This window comes from Bos grunniens, chromosome 24 (assembly GCF_055505025.1).
Source record: "Bos grunniens cultivar Pamir isolate PY7600 chromosome 24, Bosgru_T2T1.0, whole genome shotgun sequence".
NCBI lineage: Eukaryota > Metazoa > Chordata > Mammalia > Artiodactyla > Bovidae > Bos > Bos grunniens.
Window position 1 is genome coordinate 24,341,168 of NC_141188.1, and position 15,069 is coordinate 24,356,236.

Genomic DNA, 15,069 nt, shown 5'->3' on the forward strand with positions numbered 1-15,069 from the left:
TGAATGGCCAGTTGGTGGAGCAGTCAGAACACACACATTTGTCATTAAGTTCCCTGTCTTACATGGGCTTGGCTTGTGGCAACCCAGAACAATTACAACAGTAACATCAAAGATCAGTGATCACCATAACAATTATGAAAATAATTTTTTAAAAGTTTGAGATATTGCAAGGATTACTAAAATGTGATGCAGAGATACAAAATGAGTAATTGCTATTAGAATATTGGTGCCTATAGACTTGCCTGGGGGCTTCCCCAGTGGTTCAGCGGGTAAAGAATCCACCTGCAGTGCAGGAGATATGGGTTTGATTCCTGGGTGGAGAAGATCCCCTGGAGAAGGAAGTGTCAACCCACTACAGTATTCTTGCCTAGAAATTCCCAGGGACAGAAGGAGTCTGGCAGGCTACAGTCCATGGGGTTACAAAGAGTCGGACACGACTGAGAACAACAACAACAAGACTTGCCTGAACTTGAGTTACCACAAACTTTCAATTTGTATAAATATAATACCTGTTTTTTTTTTTTAAAGCACAATAAAATGAGATATGCCTGTGCATAAAACTGTCAACCATGCTCACACATTGATGATGATCTTATTTTCTTTCTTTACTTATTTGTGTTTTCAAAATGATGTATGATGTATGATCATTCTTATCAGAAAAATTTTTGAAATGAAGGCAACAAAATATTTACCATCTTCATCAGGGTTTTGTGCCTGTTATTTGGCAACTCTATCTCCATGTTAGGTTGGGCCAAGAGAGCACGTACGCTAGTGCCAAGAGTTTTCTTTGAAAGTCCACCTGAGTTCAATAGAGTTTATAAGCAGAATGATTTTAGATTGGACACCCAAAGGCATAGTCTAGAAAGAGGGGAGCAGTCTGAGGGGTCTTAACTTCAAGAGAGGATGAATTTAAAAGTCTTTGTGTTGTCCTCTATACTGCTGACCTGAATTATGGTCCATAATCTCTTCTGAATATGTTTCTCCAGAATATTTATTCCAATTGTGCTTGGAGTTATTCATGTGATAACTTAATACCACCCTCCTTCAGTTGACTTTGAACTCCGTAAGAGCAGAAACACCATCAACTTCTTTATTTATTATTTTTTCTTTTTTACCATTGAAAACCCAATCCAGAGACCATACTTGGTACATAGTTGTTGCTCAAGTCTATTGTTGACTGTAGGAAACACCAGAGTCCATTCACGTATAGGTCCATTCATGTATAGGTAAAGGGACATTTCCCTATGGTATTTTAGAGATCAGTGGAGTTAAACCTAACTCTGGAAGCTTCTGATTGCTGATCATGTTGCATGCAGAGCTATTGCTAGGCAGAACACTGCTTCATTCTCCATGGTGTAGGTCCCAGGAGACTTCCTGGAGGACCTGAAGCCTAAAGTGAGTCTTAAAGGATAAAGAAGAATTAGTCCGTTAGAGAACAGTGGACTAGGTGTGTTTAAAGCCTTGTAGTGAGGATGAGAGGTCTGGGGGCTAATCAAGGAAAAAGGTTTGACCATGAGGTTGCAGTAGTACATACAAGCTTTATGAATGACACTGGCTGGTTGACATAGAAGAAAAATCTCTCACAGTAGGAGCTTGCCCACAGGTGACTCAGAAAGGAACTTAGAGAGAGATCACTAGGCCATTTAGGTCTGACCTAAATCAAGTCGCTTAATGATTATAGAGTGGAAGTGACAAACAGATTCAAGGGATTAGATCCACTAGACAGAATGCCTGAAGAACTATTGACAGAAGTTCCTAACTTTGTACAGGAGGCAGTGATCAAAACCATCCCCAAGGAAAAGACATGAAAAAGGCAAAATGGTTGTCTAAGGAGGCCTTACCAATAGCTGAGAAAGGAAGAGAAGCTAAAAGCAAAGGAGAAAAAGAAAGATATACTCATCTGAATGCATAGTTCCAAAAAATAGCAAGGAGAGATAAGAAAGCCTTCCTAAGTGAACAATGCAAAAAAAAAAAAAAAAAAAAAAAGAGGAAAACAATAGAATGGGAAAGACTAGACATTTCTTTAAGAAAATTAGAGATGCCAAGGGAATTTCATGCAAAGATGGGCACAATAAAGGACAGAAACAGTATGGACCTAAAAGAAGCAGAAAATATTAAAATGAGGTGGCAAGTATACACAGAAGAACTATATAAAAAAGATCTTAATGACCCAGATAAGCACAATGGTATGATCATTCACCTAGAGCCAGACATCTTGGAATGTAAAGACAAGTAGGCCTTAGGAAGCATCACTACAAACAAAGCTATTGGAGGTGATAGAATTTCAGTTGAGCTATTTCAAATCCTAAACAATGATGATGTTAAAGTCTGTGCTCAATATGCCAGCAAATTTGGAAACCTCAGCAGTGGCCACAGGACTGGAAAAGGTCAGTTTTCATTCCAATCCCAAAGAAAGGCAATACCAAAGAATGTTCAAACTACCACACAATTGCACTCATTTCACATGCTAGCAAACTGATGTTCAAAATTCTCCAAGCTAGGCTTCAACAATACATGAGTTGAGAACTTCCAGATGTTCAAACTGGATTTAGAAAAGGCAGAGGAACCAGATATCAAATTGCCAACATCCATTGGATCATAGAAAAAGCAAGAGAATTCCAGAAAAAGCATCTGCTTCTGCTTCATTGACTATGCTAAAGCCTTTGTGTGGATTATAGCAAATTGAGGAAAATTATTTAAGAGAAGGGAATACCAGACCACCTGACCTGCCTCCTGAGAAATCTGTATGCAGGTGAAGAGGCAACAGTTGGAACTGGACATGGAGCAACGGGCTTGTTTAAAATTGGGAAAGGAGTATGATAAGGCTGTATATTGTCACTTTGCTTATTTAACTTATATGCAGAGTACATCATGTGAAATGCCAGGCTGGATGAAGCACAAGCTGGAATCAAGATTGCCAGGAGAAATACCAATAACTTCAGATATGCAGCTGACACCACTCTTATAGTAGAAATCCAAGAGGAACTAAAGAACCTCTTGATGAAGGTGAAAGAGGAGAGTCAAAAAGCTGGCTTAAAATTCAACATTCAAAAAACAAAGATAATGGCATGTGGTGCGATCACTTCATGGCAAATAGGTGGGGAAACAACAGAAATAGTGAGAGACTTTATTTTCTTGGACTCCAAAGTCACCGAAGATGGTGACTGCAGCCATGAAATTAAAAGATGCTGGCTCCTTGGAAGAAAAACTGTGACCAAACTAGACAACATATTAAAAAGCAGAGACATTACATTGCTGACAAAGGTCCATATAGTCAAAGCTATGGTTTTTCCTATAGTCATGTATGGATGTGAGAGTTGGACCATAAGAAAGCTGAGTGCTGAAGAATTGATGCTTCTCAGCAATGGTGCTGGAGAAGACTTGAGAGTCCCTTGGACTGCAAGGAGATCAAACCAGTTAATCCTAAAGGAAATCAGCCCTGAATATTCATTGGAAGGAATGATTCTGAAGCTTAAGCTCCAATAGTTTGGCTACCTGATGTGAAGAGCTAACTCATTAGAAAAGACTGTAATATTGGGAAAGATTGAAGGCAGGAGGAGAAGGGGATGACAGAGGATGAGATGGTTGGATGGTATCACTGACCTGATGGACATGAGTTTGCGCAAACTCTGAGAGATGGTGAAAGACAGGGAAGCCTGGCATGCTGAAGTCCATGGGGTTGCAAAGAGTTGGACAAGACTGAGTTACCGAAAACAAGAACAGAGAGTGGAGAGGAGAGTCATGTGTCAGCAGCTTTGAGAAGCTGTGGGTTGAAGAAGGGATCTCTGTGTCTCGGGGTTTATCTTATTTATTGCAAACATTATGTGAAGTGAGGGTTGAAGGGTATGCAAAGTAGGCTCTAAATTACTAAAAATATGTTTGGGAATTTTAAAAAAATGATTGTTTAAAATAAATAAAGATAAATATAAGTTTAGCACTGGCTGGCTTTTGAGCTTACAGATTGTAGCCTGTTGTAGAGAAAACAAAAAACAAGGGGCCAATACACAGAGGCCGTCTATAGCTCAGTTATACAGCAGGTGCTCTGAGCTCCTTGCATAATGTCAGTCATTGGAATTATTGGTAGAAATAGGGCAGTGGCAGCAAAGCAGAACAAGAATTGGGTATGAATGAGCCTTGTGTGTCATTCTGAGGCTTAAACTCTAGGTTAAAAGCAATATGGAGGTCATTGAAAGAATTTAAGTTCCTAACCATCTGTACTTTTTTTTTTTTTTTAAAGCTGTTCATGTAGCTGAAACATGGTACTTGAGTTGAAAATACTGTCTAGAGCCTTGCTTCTCAAAAAGTGATCCATGGCCCAGTAGGATTGGCATTTGAGAGTTCCTGGTAAGTGTACAATATTGGTCCTACTCCAGACTGGCATTTTAAAGAAGGTACCAGCTGATTCCTGGGCACATCTTACTTTGAGAAGCAATGACCCAGAGTACATGGCCATAGACTTACTTTTACACTTCAAATACATAATTACTCAGTAGTAATTCTCAATAATTGTTAGTTCCTTCAAAGTTATATATGCATAATATTTAAATGGCAGAGTGGCTCTGCAAGTCTTGTGATGAGAAACAGCAGTATCCCTAGTCTTCTATTCTGGCTCCCCAAAGGCAATCCTTTTTCCATTCATTTGGGGTAATTATCTCAAACCCACCAATACTATGTTTCTACTTCTATTTTTTAATACTAAGCTTTATCTACTAATTTTATTTTTTACTATCAGTATTTAGTACTCTTTCTCCTTTACCTCCCACCCCACATCAAAATTCTCCCTTATCATCTCTAGTTGAGTTATAATTTTTATTTAAATTAATATTCACTTTTTATGGCTATAAAATCCTATTTTCAACCATAAGTGAAAACACTTTCCTTTCCTTTTTTGCACATTTTTTTGTTACTTCTTTGGAGTTTTCTTTGTCCATGAATGGTTATTTATTCATCCACTAGCCCTTGTCATAATTATGCAAATTTCTCAAACAAAATAGATTTTTTTCTCTCTGTTTTTTTTTGTTGTTGTTGCTTAGTATCATCTTACATGCTCTATGGACTTCCCTGGTGGCTCAGACGGTAAAGAGTCTGCCTACAATGTGGGTGACCTGGGTTCAATCCCTGGGTTGGGAAGATCTCCTGGAGAAGAAAATGACCACCCACTCCAGTATTCTTGCCTGGAAAATCCCATGGATGGAGGAACCTGGTAGGCTACAGTCCATGGGGTTGCAAGGAGTCAGACACGACTGTGCGATTTCACTTTCTTTCTTTCTTTAAGGTCTTCCCAGGTGGCTCAGATGATGAAGAATCTGCCTGCAATGCAGGAGACCTGGGTTTGATCCCTGGGTTGGGAAGATCCCCTGGAGAAGGGAATGGTACTCATTTCAGTATTCTTGCCTGGAAAACCCCATGGACAGAGGATTCTGGTGGGCTGTAGTCCACAGGGTCACAAAGAGTCTGACAAACTGATCTGATTGTTCTCTCCCTTTCCACGTAATCTTCATCCTGAAAAATCCTCTTGCAACCATTGTGGGAACACCCTCTTATTTGTTTCTTATTCTGGGTTCTGTTTCTTATTATACATTCCATATCTTCCTTTTCTTTGTTTATGCCATCTTTTTTGTGGCACTTGTATCTATAGATACTGGAGAAAAGAAATATTTGAAATTTCACATGTCTTTATTCTAGGGTAGATGCTTTTAATCTCTTTCCCCAAAAGCTTTTAATTTCTTCTCTCTGTCCCCACTCGAGTTTCCTCAATTGCACAGTCATGTGCTTTGCTGTAGATCTATTTTTCTTTATCATTGGATACTCAGTGGGCCTCTTATTGTTTCCTTTGTTGCTTGTTGTTGCTCAGTCTACAACAACAAGCAACTGTTGTTCAGTCTCTCAGTCATGTCCAACTCTTTGCAAACCCATGGACAGCAGCACACTCCAGGCTTCCCTGTCCTTCACTATCTCCTAGAGTTTGCTCAGACTCATGTTCATTGAGTCAGTGATGCCATCCAACCATCTCATCCTCTGTCATCCTCTTCTCCTCCTGCCTTCAATTTTTCCCAGTATCAGGATCTTTCCCAGTGAGTCAGCATTTCACATCAGGTGGCCAAAGTATTGGAGCTTCAGCTTCAGAATCATTCCTTCAAATGAATATTCAGAGTTAATTTCCTTTAGGATTGACTGGTTTGATCTCCTTGCAGTCCAAGGGACTCTCAAGTCTTCTCCAGCACCATAGCTGGGAAGCATCAATTCTTTGGTGCTCAGCCTTCTTTCTGGTCCAACTCTCACATCCATACATGACTACTGGAAAAACCATAGCTTTGACTATATGGACCTTTGTTGGCAAATTTATATCACTCTTTTTTAATACACTGTCTAGGTTTATCATAGCTTTTCTTCCAAGGAGCTGCTGCTGCTGCTAAGTCACTTCAGTCGTGTCTGACTCTGTGCAACCCCATAGACAGCAGCCCACCAGGCTCTGCCATCCCTGGGATTCTCCAGGCAAGAACACTGGAGTGGGTTGCCATTTCATTCTCCAATGCATGAAAGTGAAAAGTGAAAGTGAAGTCGCTCAGTCATGTCCCACTCTTAGCGACCCCATGGACGGCAGCCTACCAGGCTCCTCTGCCCATGGTATTTTCCAGGCAAGAGTACTGGAGTGGGTTGCCATTGCCTTCTCCATTCCAAGGAGCAAGAGCCTTTTCACTGGTGCAGTCACTGTCTGTAGTGACTTTGAAGCCCAAGAAAATAAAGTCTGTCACTGTTTCCATTTTTCCCCATCCATTTGAAGTGATGGGACTGGGTTCCATGCTCTTAGTTTTTTGAATGTTGACTTTTAAGCCAGTTTTTTCACTCTCCTCTTTCACTTTCATCAAGAGGCTTTTTACTTCCTCTTCTCTTTCTGGCATTGGGGTGTTGTCTTCTGCATATCTGAGGTTATTGATATTTCTTCCTGCAATCTTGATTCCAGCTTGTGTTTCATCCATCCCAGCATTTCATGTGATGTACTCTGCATATAAGTTAAATAAACAGGGTGATAATATACAGCCTTGACATACTCCTTTCCTAACTTTGAAGCAGTCCCTTCTTCCATGCCTAGTTCTAACTGTTGCTTATTGACCTGTATATAGATTTCTCAGGAGGCAGGTAAGGTGGTCTGGAATTCCCATCTCTTGAAGAATTTTCCAGTTTGTTGTAATCCACACAGTCAGACTTTAGAGTAGTCAATGAAGCATATGTTTTTCTCTGGCAACTTTTGGCATTCTTAGGACTTCCTTGGTAGCTCAGCTGGTAAAGAATCTGCCTGCAACACAGGAGATCCCAGTTAGATTCCTAGGTCAGAAGGATTCTCTGAAGAAAGGATAGGCTACCCACTCCAGTATTCTTGGGCTTCCCTGGTGGTTCACCTTGTAAAGAATCCACCTGCAATGTGGGAGACCTGGGTTCAATCCCTGGGTTGGGAAGATCGCCTGGAGAAGGGAACAACGACCCATTCCAGTATGCTGGCCTAGAGAATTCCATGGGCTGTATACGGTCACATGGACATGAGGTTGTAAAGAGTTGGACACGACTAAGAGACTTTCACTTCACTGGCATTCTTGGCTTGCAGATGATTGACCCAAAATTTATGCCTTCATCTTCAAGTGGCCTTCTCCCTGTGTACCTCTATAGCTATGTCCAGATTTTCTCTTTTTGTAAGGACACCATAATGGATTATGACCCACTTTCATCTTATATTTTTGATATCTGCAAAGACATAATTTCCAAATAAGGTCACATTATTAGGTATTGGGGGTTAGGATGTAATTCAACCCTTAACAGCCCCCTTTCAACTAGAAATTCAGTTCTTTCAGTCCTGGAAAATTTTCCGGTTTCTTTGAAACTATTCCTTCCAGATAAGCAGGTCAGGTCCCACCTGTGGGTGGTAGAGAGGCTAGAGTCCCATAGTAGGCAGTGAAGCAAGCCAGGTCCCTCATTTAAGTAACTGTGCAGTCAGGGTGCTACATGTGAGTTCTTGGGCAGGTCCAAGTAGGTAGTGGCAGAGAGGGTCCCACTTGTCAGCAGTTGGGCAAGTCAGGTCCCACATTGAGTGGTTAGGCAGGTAGGGTCCTACTTGTAGGCAGTTTAGCGGGGTGGGTCTCGTGTACGTATCTGGGCACTTAGGGTACCAGATGTCTGTAGTTGACTGGAAGGGTCCCACTTGTAGGTATTTGGGCAGGTTAGGGCCCTCAATTAGATAATTGAGCAGATAGGGTACGTCATGTGTGGGCCAACTCATTGGAAAAGACCCTGATGCTGGGAAAGATTGAAGGCAAAAGGAGAAGGGGGTGACAGAGGATGAGATGATTAGATAGCATCACCGACTCAATGGACATGAGCTTGAGCAAACTCTGAGAGATAATGGAGGACGGGGAGCTTGATGTGTTGCAGTTCATGGGATTGAAAAGAGTTGGACACAACTGAGCAACTGAACAATGACATGTGTTCCTGAGCAGATCTAAGCCCACTAGTAAGTAGCTGGCAAGGAGGGTCCCTTGCAGGCAGTTGTCCAGGGAGGGTCCCTTGTTTAGCTAACTTGGCATTAGGACCCACATGTGGTGTCTTAAGCAGGTCTAAGCCCACCTGCAGGTAGTTGCCAGGGAGCATCCCACTTGTAGCTAACAGGGAGGTTACCCCCCCAAAAAAAAGAAAAAAAAAGTTTTCCGACCGGTTTTTTGTTCTGTTCTCTCTGGAACTTTTGTTATTTGGATCACGGAACTTGTGAAATGTTTCTTTAAGATTAAGGAGATTAAGATTATTTCTTAATCTGTTAATACATAACAAACCACTTTCACTTTCTTTTCACATTTTGGAAAGTGCTTTCTTATGTGCCCATAGATTAAGAAACATCAGCTGCTCACAAGACCTCTGTTTCTTTCCTCTCCAAAGAATAAATCTCCAAAGTTCTGTTGAGGTGGAACAGAGGTAGTTGCCTAGATATGCAGAGTAAGGGTGGGGACCTGAGGGTCTAACTGCTCCTCCAAACGGCATTTAAATGATCCCCTGCTGTTTAACCACACTAGGACTCTCACTGACATCAGCTTGTGAGCCCTGTAGAAGTTCTTTAGTTATTTCATGTTACCACGCAGCTGCTACCATTAAAGCTTGGAATTCATCTTTCTCAAGTGTTTTAGACAGTTACCCCATATCCATCTGCTTTCCAGATTCTAGAATTCTGCTTTGGTTATTTTCCTATTCTTTTTGTCTCTGGTTTTATGGCTTCTGAGGATTACTGTATTTTGGTGGAGTATCTTTAATCAAAAATCCCTAGAAATCATTTTATTGAAGAGCATTACTTAAAGTAAAACATTATAAACAGAATAAATAGGGCTTTGAAACAGAAAAAATAATGACTTAAAAAGAGGTAAGTTTAAAGACCTACTTTATAAAATTTGTGGCATTAGCTTTAACAACTGGATTTCCCTGAAGGGTTAGCCCAGGTACTTTTAAAATTCCATCCTTATAAAAAACAATACACAAGGTCAGACTTAAAAGTACCCTGCCAATGATTGTGAATAAATATTATTTGAACTTACAATAAGGTTTCAGAAGGATATAATATGGGCTCCTTTTTCTCTCACTGGCTCTTCCTTTCCCTGAAACTGTCCTGCCACAATGCAGTTCTGTATTACATTTTTACTTAATGTCATTCTCAGAAGTAATTTGCTATCAATCCTAAAAGAAATCAATCCTGAATATTCATTGGAAGGATTGATGCTGAAGCTCCAATACTTTGATCATTGACTCAATGGACATGAATTTGAGCAAACTCCGGGAGATAGTGAGGACAGGGAAGCCTAGCATGCTGCATTTCGTGGGGTCACAAAGAGTCAGACACAACTTAGTGACTGAACAACAAAAACAACTTTGCTACAGCTTATTATGGAAGCATTTGTTTTGTCATAGGTGACAAAATGGCATCTCCCATTGTTTTCAAGATGAGTCACAAATTTTGAAAACAGTCACATATTCTGAAATTTTAAAAATATCTTATTTTGCTTATAGAAGACAATGTGACTATCCACAAATGGTTCAAGAGAGCAAGGAAACTTAGGGAATTTATAAAGGACAGAATTAGATGGCAGATTATTTAAGCAACACCAACCTACTAGGATTTTGCTTTGATTTTTATATCTGGAAATAGAGTTTTACTTTACTTAAGTCCTTAATACGATTTAATAAGAAACTCTCAGACAAATCTTTACTTCTAAGCGTAGTGTAACATGGTTATCACAAGGCTTTGAGTTAATTATCATAATATGCTTGTAGCTTTTGTAAAAGTCCTCTGGAATCTCTTGGGAATGAAAGTATTACATTATGCTGCCCCCTGGCAGATATTTTGTTTACTGAATATTGTCAATTGCCCTAAGGAAAATGAAAATAGAATAGAGGCTGCCCTGTCTGTATATCTCCACAGAAGATAGAATATAATTTTAGGTGCTTATTGTCCTGCAAGCAAATATTATCACTGGAATGAAATTTGTTTGAATTAGGACTTGGCTGAAGTAGAATCAGCTCATCTATATTCTTGGTTTTGTTTTCTCTGTAAGTGGGAATAGTTAATATTAAATGAATGCCAAATGAGGATAAGTATTATAAGTAATAACAGGGAAATACTACAATTAATGTTCCAGGCATTTTATCATAAATTCAACCTGTTCGTCTTAAAATTAAATACAGGTAGAGTTGAGGTTCATGTTTATTCTCAAATGTTTCTGGGATAAAGAACATTTTAAACCACAGACTGTGTGCACGTATACTAGCAGAGATGCTAGTCAAAGCTGTGTTGTTTCCAGTAGTCAAAGCTATGGTTTTTCCAGTAGTCATGTATGGATGTGAGAGTTGGACTATAAAGAAAGCTGAGTGCTGAAGAATTGGTGCTTTTGAACTGTGGTGTTGGAGAAGACTCTTGAGAGTCCCTTGGACTGCAAGGAGATCCAACAAGTCAATCCTAATGGAAATCAGTCCTGAATGTTCATTGGAAGGACTGACGCTGAAGCTGAAGCTCCAATACTTTGGCCACCTGATGGGAAAGGCTGACTGACTCCTTGAAAAAGACCCTGATGCTGGGAAAGATTGAAGGCAGGAAGAGAAGGGGACGACAGAGGATGAGATGGTTGGATGGCATCACCGACTTGATGGACATGAATCTGAACAAACTCTGGGAGTTGGTGATGGACAGAGAAACCTGGTGTGCTGCAGTATCTGGTATCACAAAGAGTTGGACACAACTGAGCAACATAACTGAACTGATACTAGCAGAGAAGAGGAAGTATGATGAGCTAGTGAAAATAGTAGATATCACCCCTTGCATCATGCCCTACATGTTAAATTGATCCTGGAACATATAATAAATTATGTGTGATATGCAAATCATCCACATGAGGTTTGAGTCCATGTGATCAGAGATCAGTAAATGATTTACAAAGCAAGTGCAAAACAAGGTATAAAGTTTTCATATTTCCTGTTTCCACTTGCTTTCTTTGGAGAGTAGAAGAAATAGTGAACTCCCTTAATGGTGACAGAGAAATAGGAAATTTTCAAATTGCCTAGGAATTGTTTTCCCTGACATGTCTATGGAGACTATTTACCAAGAAGTCTAATGGGAAACAACTTAGTTCTGCCTGTATCTCTATCTCATTTTTGTGAAGATGCTTCTGGAGCTGAGGAGGTGAGAAGTTGAGGCAAGCAAGAAGGGATCTGTTCTGAGTATCAGCCAAGGACTGCTGTTACCTGATCTGGTTCACCAGGATTTGTATGGATTTCCAGCTAGGATAGAGTAGTTTTATTTTAGGTTTTATTTGAGATGATTGGGTCCTCTTCCAAAGTAACTGAATCAGAATCTCTGGGGATCAGTGAGGGATTCTGCGTTTTAACATCTTTAGAGGATATTTAGGCAGAAGTGAATTTTGGTGAAACACATTTTGTTATGCTACATATTTTCAATTGCGTTGTCTCTTGGAAATTTGATGGTGAAGAGTATTCATCTGATACCATATTGTAGGCAGTGGCAGATTTCCTAGATTCTTCTCATGCCTCCTTGGAATCCCATATGAGTATGTTCAGTGCAAGATTCGCTTATGTGTGTGTGTGTCTTTAAGCAATTGGAAATGCTATGTAGAATTGTCCCTTACTCACTAGAATAGAAGACTCCTGATTCTCTCTGAGTTCTTATTCAAGGATCAGCCTGCTGCCCTTAACAAGTATTTGCTTATGTACATCAATGGACTGCTTTCAGAGTAATGGAAATAAGTTAAAGAGATTAGCACCAAAATTCCCCAATATTCCTTTTTTAAGCAGCTAGCCCTGAGTTGAAGGATTTTTGTTTTCTTTCCCCATACAAATATACATGGCATACCTAACCAGATATATTTATAATTTATGTGCATTTTGCTATCTGTGGTGATGCTGGTCTATTTACCTTGGTTTATGTGTTACATTTTTGTAATTTGGGATTTTTAATTGACTTGTTATGTTTTCTCTATATTTTATAATATGGATCTTGGGGAAGAGGTTTATTGAGAAAGAAGCCTGAACAATATGATCTCTGAATGCACATTCTACTTCTCAGACATATAATGGTCAGATGATAACTTTCAATAGTTAAGGACAGAATGCTTCTAGTAATTCTATGGATTCTGAATAAATAGTAAGGATTTTAACACAGATTTTTTAAATTAATGGAATCTATTCTGTTACAGCAGTTTTTGGCTCTGTGCAAAAATTGCACAGAAAATACAGGGAGTCCCCCACCACCCAGGTTTCCCCTATTATTAAAATGTTGCATTAATGTGGTATACATGTGGTATAATTGATGAATAAATATTGATAGATTATTACTAAGGTCCATAGTTTACATTAAGATTCACTCTTTGTGCTGTGTAATTAGATAGCTTTTGATAAATGTGTAATACCACATTTTTATCATACCATATTGTATAGAATAGTTTCCCTGACCTAAAAATCTCCTGTGCTTCACTTATTCATCCATCACTTCCCTGCTTCCTCAAAATCTCTGGCAACCATTGATATTCTTATTTGTCTGTATAGTTTTGCCTTTTCTAGGGCTTCCCTTATGGCTCAGCTGGTAAAGAATCTGCCTGCAATGAGGGAGACCTGGGTTCAATCTCTGAGTTGGGAAGATCCTCTGGAGAATGGAAAGGCTACCCACTCCAGTATTCTGGCCTGGAGAATTCCATGGACAGTCCATGGGGTCGCAAAAAGTCAGACATGACTGAGCGACTTTCACTTACTCACTCACTCAGGACGTCATATATTTAGAATCATACAGTACTAACCTTTCTGGATTGACTTATACTTCACTTAGCATTATTTATTTAAGATCCCTCCACATCTTTTTCGGGCTTTTTATCACTGAATAATGTTCTGTTGTATGACATACAATGGGCTTCCCAGGTGACACTATTGGTAAAGAACCCACCTGCCCGTGCAGGAGACACAAGAGACATGGGTTCGATCCCTGCGTTGGGAAGATCCCCTGGAGGAGGGCATGGCAACCAAGTCCAGTATTCTTGCCTGGAGAATCCCATGAAGAGAGGAGCCTGGTGGGCTACAGTTCAATGGGTCACAAAGAGTTGGACACGACTGAAGTGACTTAGCACACACCCATGACATACAATAGTTAGTCTGCTCACCTATTGAATTATATTGGTTGCTTCTACTATTTTCAGTTATGAAGAAAACTGTTGTAAATATTTTTGTTCAGAATTTTGGACAAAAGGACATAAGCTTTCAGCTCATTTGGGTAAATACCTAGGAGCATTTAACTGGATCGAATGGTAAGCCTATATTTTGGTTCTCAGTTCTCAGTTCAGTCGCTCAGTCATGTCCAACTCTTTGCAACCCCATTAATTGCAGCACACCAGGCCTCCCTGTCCATCACCAACTTCCGGAGTTCACTCAAACTCATGTCCATTGAGTTGGTGATGCCATCCAGCCATCTCATCCTCTGTCATCCCCTTCTCCTCCCACTCCCAATCCCTCCCAGCATCAGAGTCTTTTCCAATGAGTCAACTCTTTGCATGAGGTGGCCAAAGTATTGGAGCTTCAGCTTCAGCATCAATCCTTCCAAAGAACACCCAAGACTGATACCCTTTAGGATGGACTGGTTGGATCTCCTTGCAGTCCAAGGGACTCTCAAGAGTCTTCTCCAACACCACAGTTCAAAAGCATCAATTCTTCTGCGCTCAGCTTTCTTCACAGTCCAGCTCTCACATCCATACATGACTACTGGAAAAACCATAGCCTTGACTAAATGGGCCTTTGTTGGCAAAGTAATGTCTCTGCTTTTGAATATGCTGTCTAGTTTCATAAAAAACTGCCAGGTTGTCTTCCTAACAATTGTCTTCCTGCACCATTTTGCATTCCCACCAGGAATGAACGAGGGTTCTGTTGCTCTACATTCTCATCAGCATTTGGTGTTCATGTTTGGGGTTTTAACTTTTCTAGTACCTGTGTAGAACAGCATTCAATAAGTTGTTTTAATTTGCATTTTCCTGATGACATACCATGTGGGGCATCTTTTCATAAGCTTATTTTCCATCCATTTAACCTCTTTGTTGAAGTGTGTGTTCAGACCTTTGCCATTTTTTAATTGGGTTGTTTGTTTTCTTATTTTTGAGTTTTTAAAGTTCTTTATATATTTTGAACACAGTTCTTTTATCAGATATGTGTTTTATAAATATTTTCTCTTCGTCTATGATTTGCTTTTTTAAAAATTTTCTAACAGTGTCTTTCACAGAGTGAAAGTTTTATATTTTAATGAAGTTCAAATCATTATTTCTTATGATTGTATCTTTGATATTGTGTTTAAAAAAATCATCTTTATGCGAAGGTCATCTAGATTTTTTCCTATATTATCTTCTAGGAGTGTTGTAGTTTTTCATTTTACATCTATGCTTATAATACGTATTGAGTTAATTTTTGTGAAAGGTAGAAGATCTGTGTCTAGATTAACTTTTTTGAGTGGGGATGTCTAGATATTCTAGTGCCAGTTTCCTCTGTCCATTGAACTGC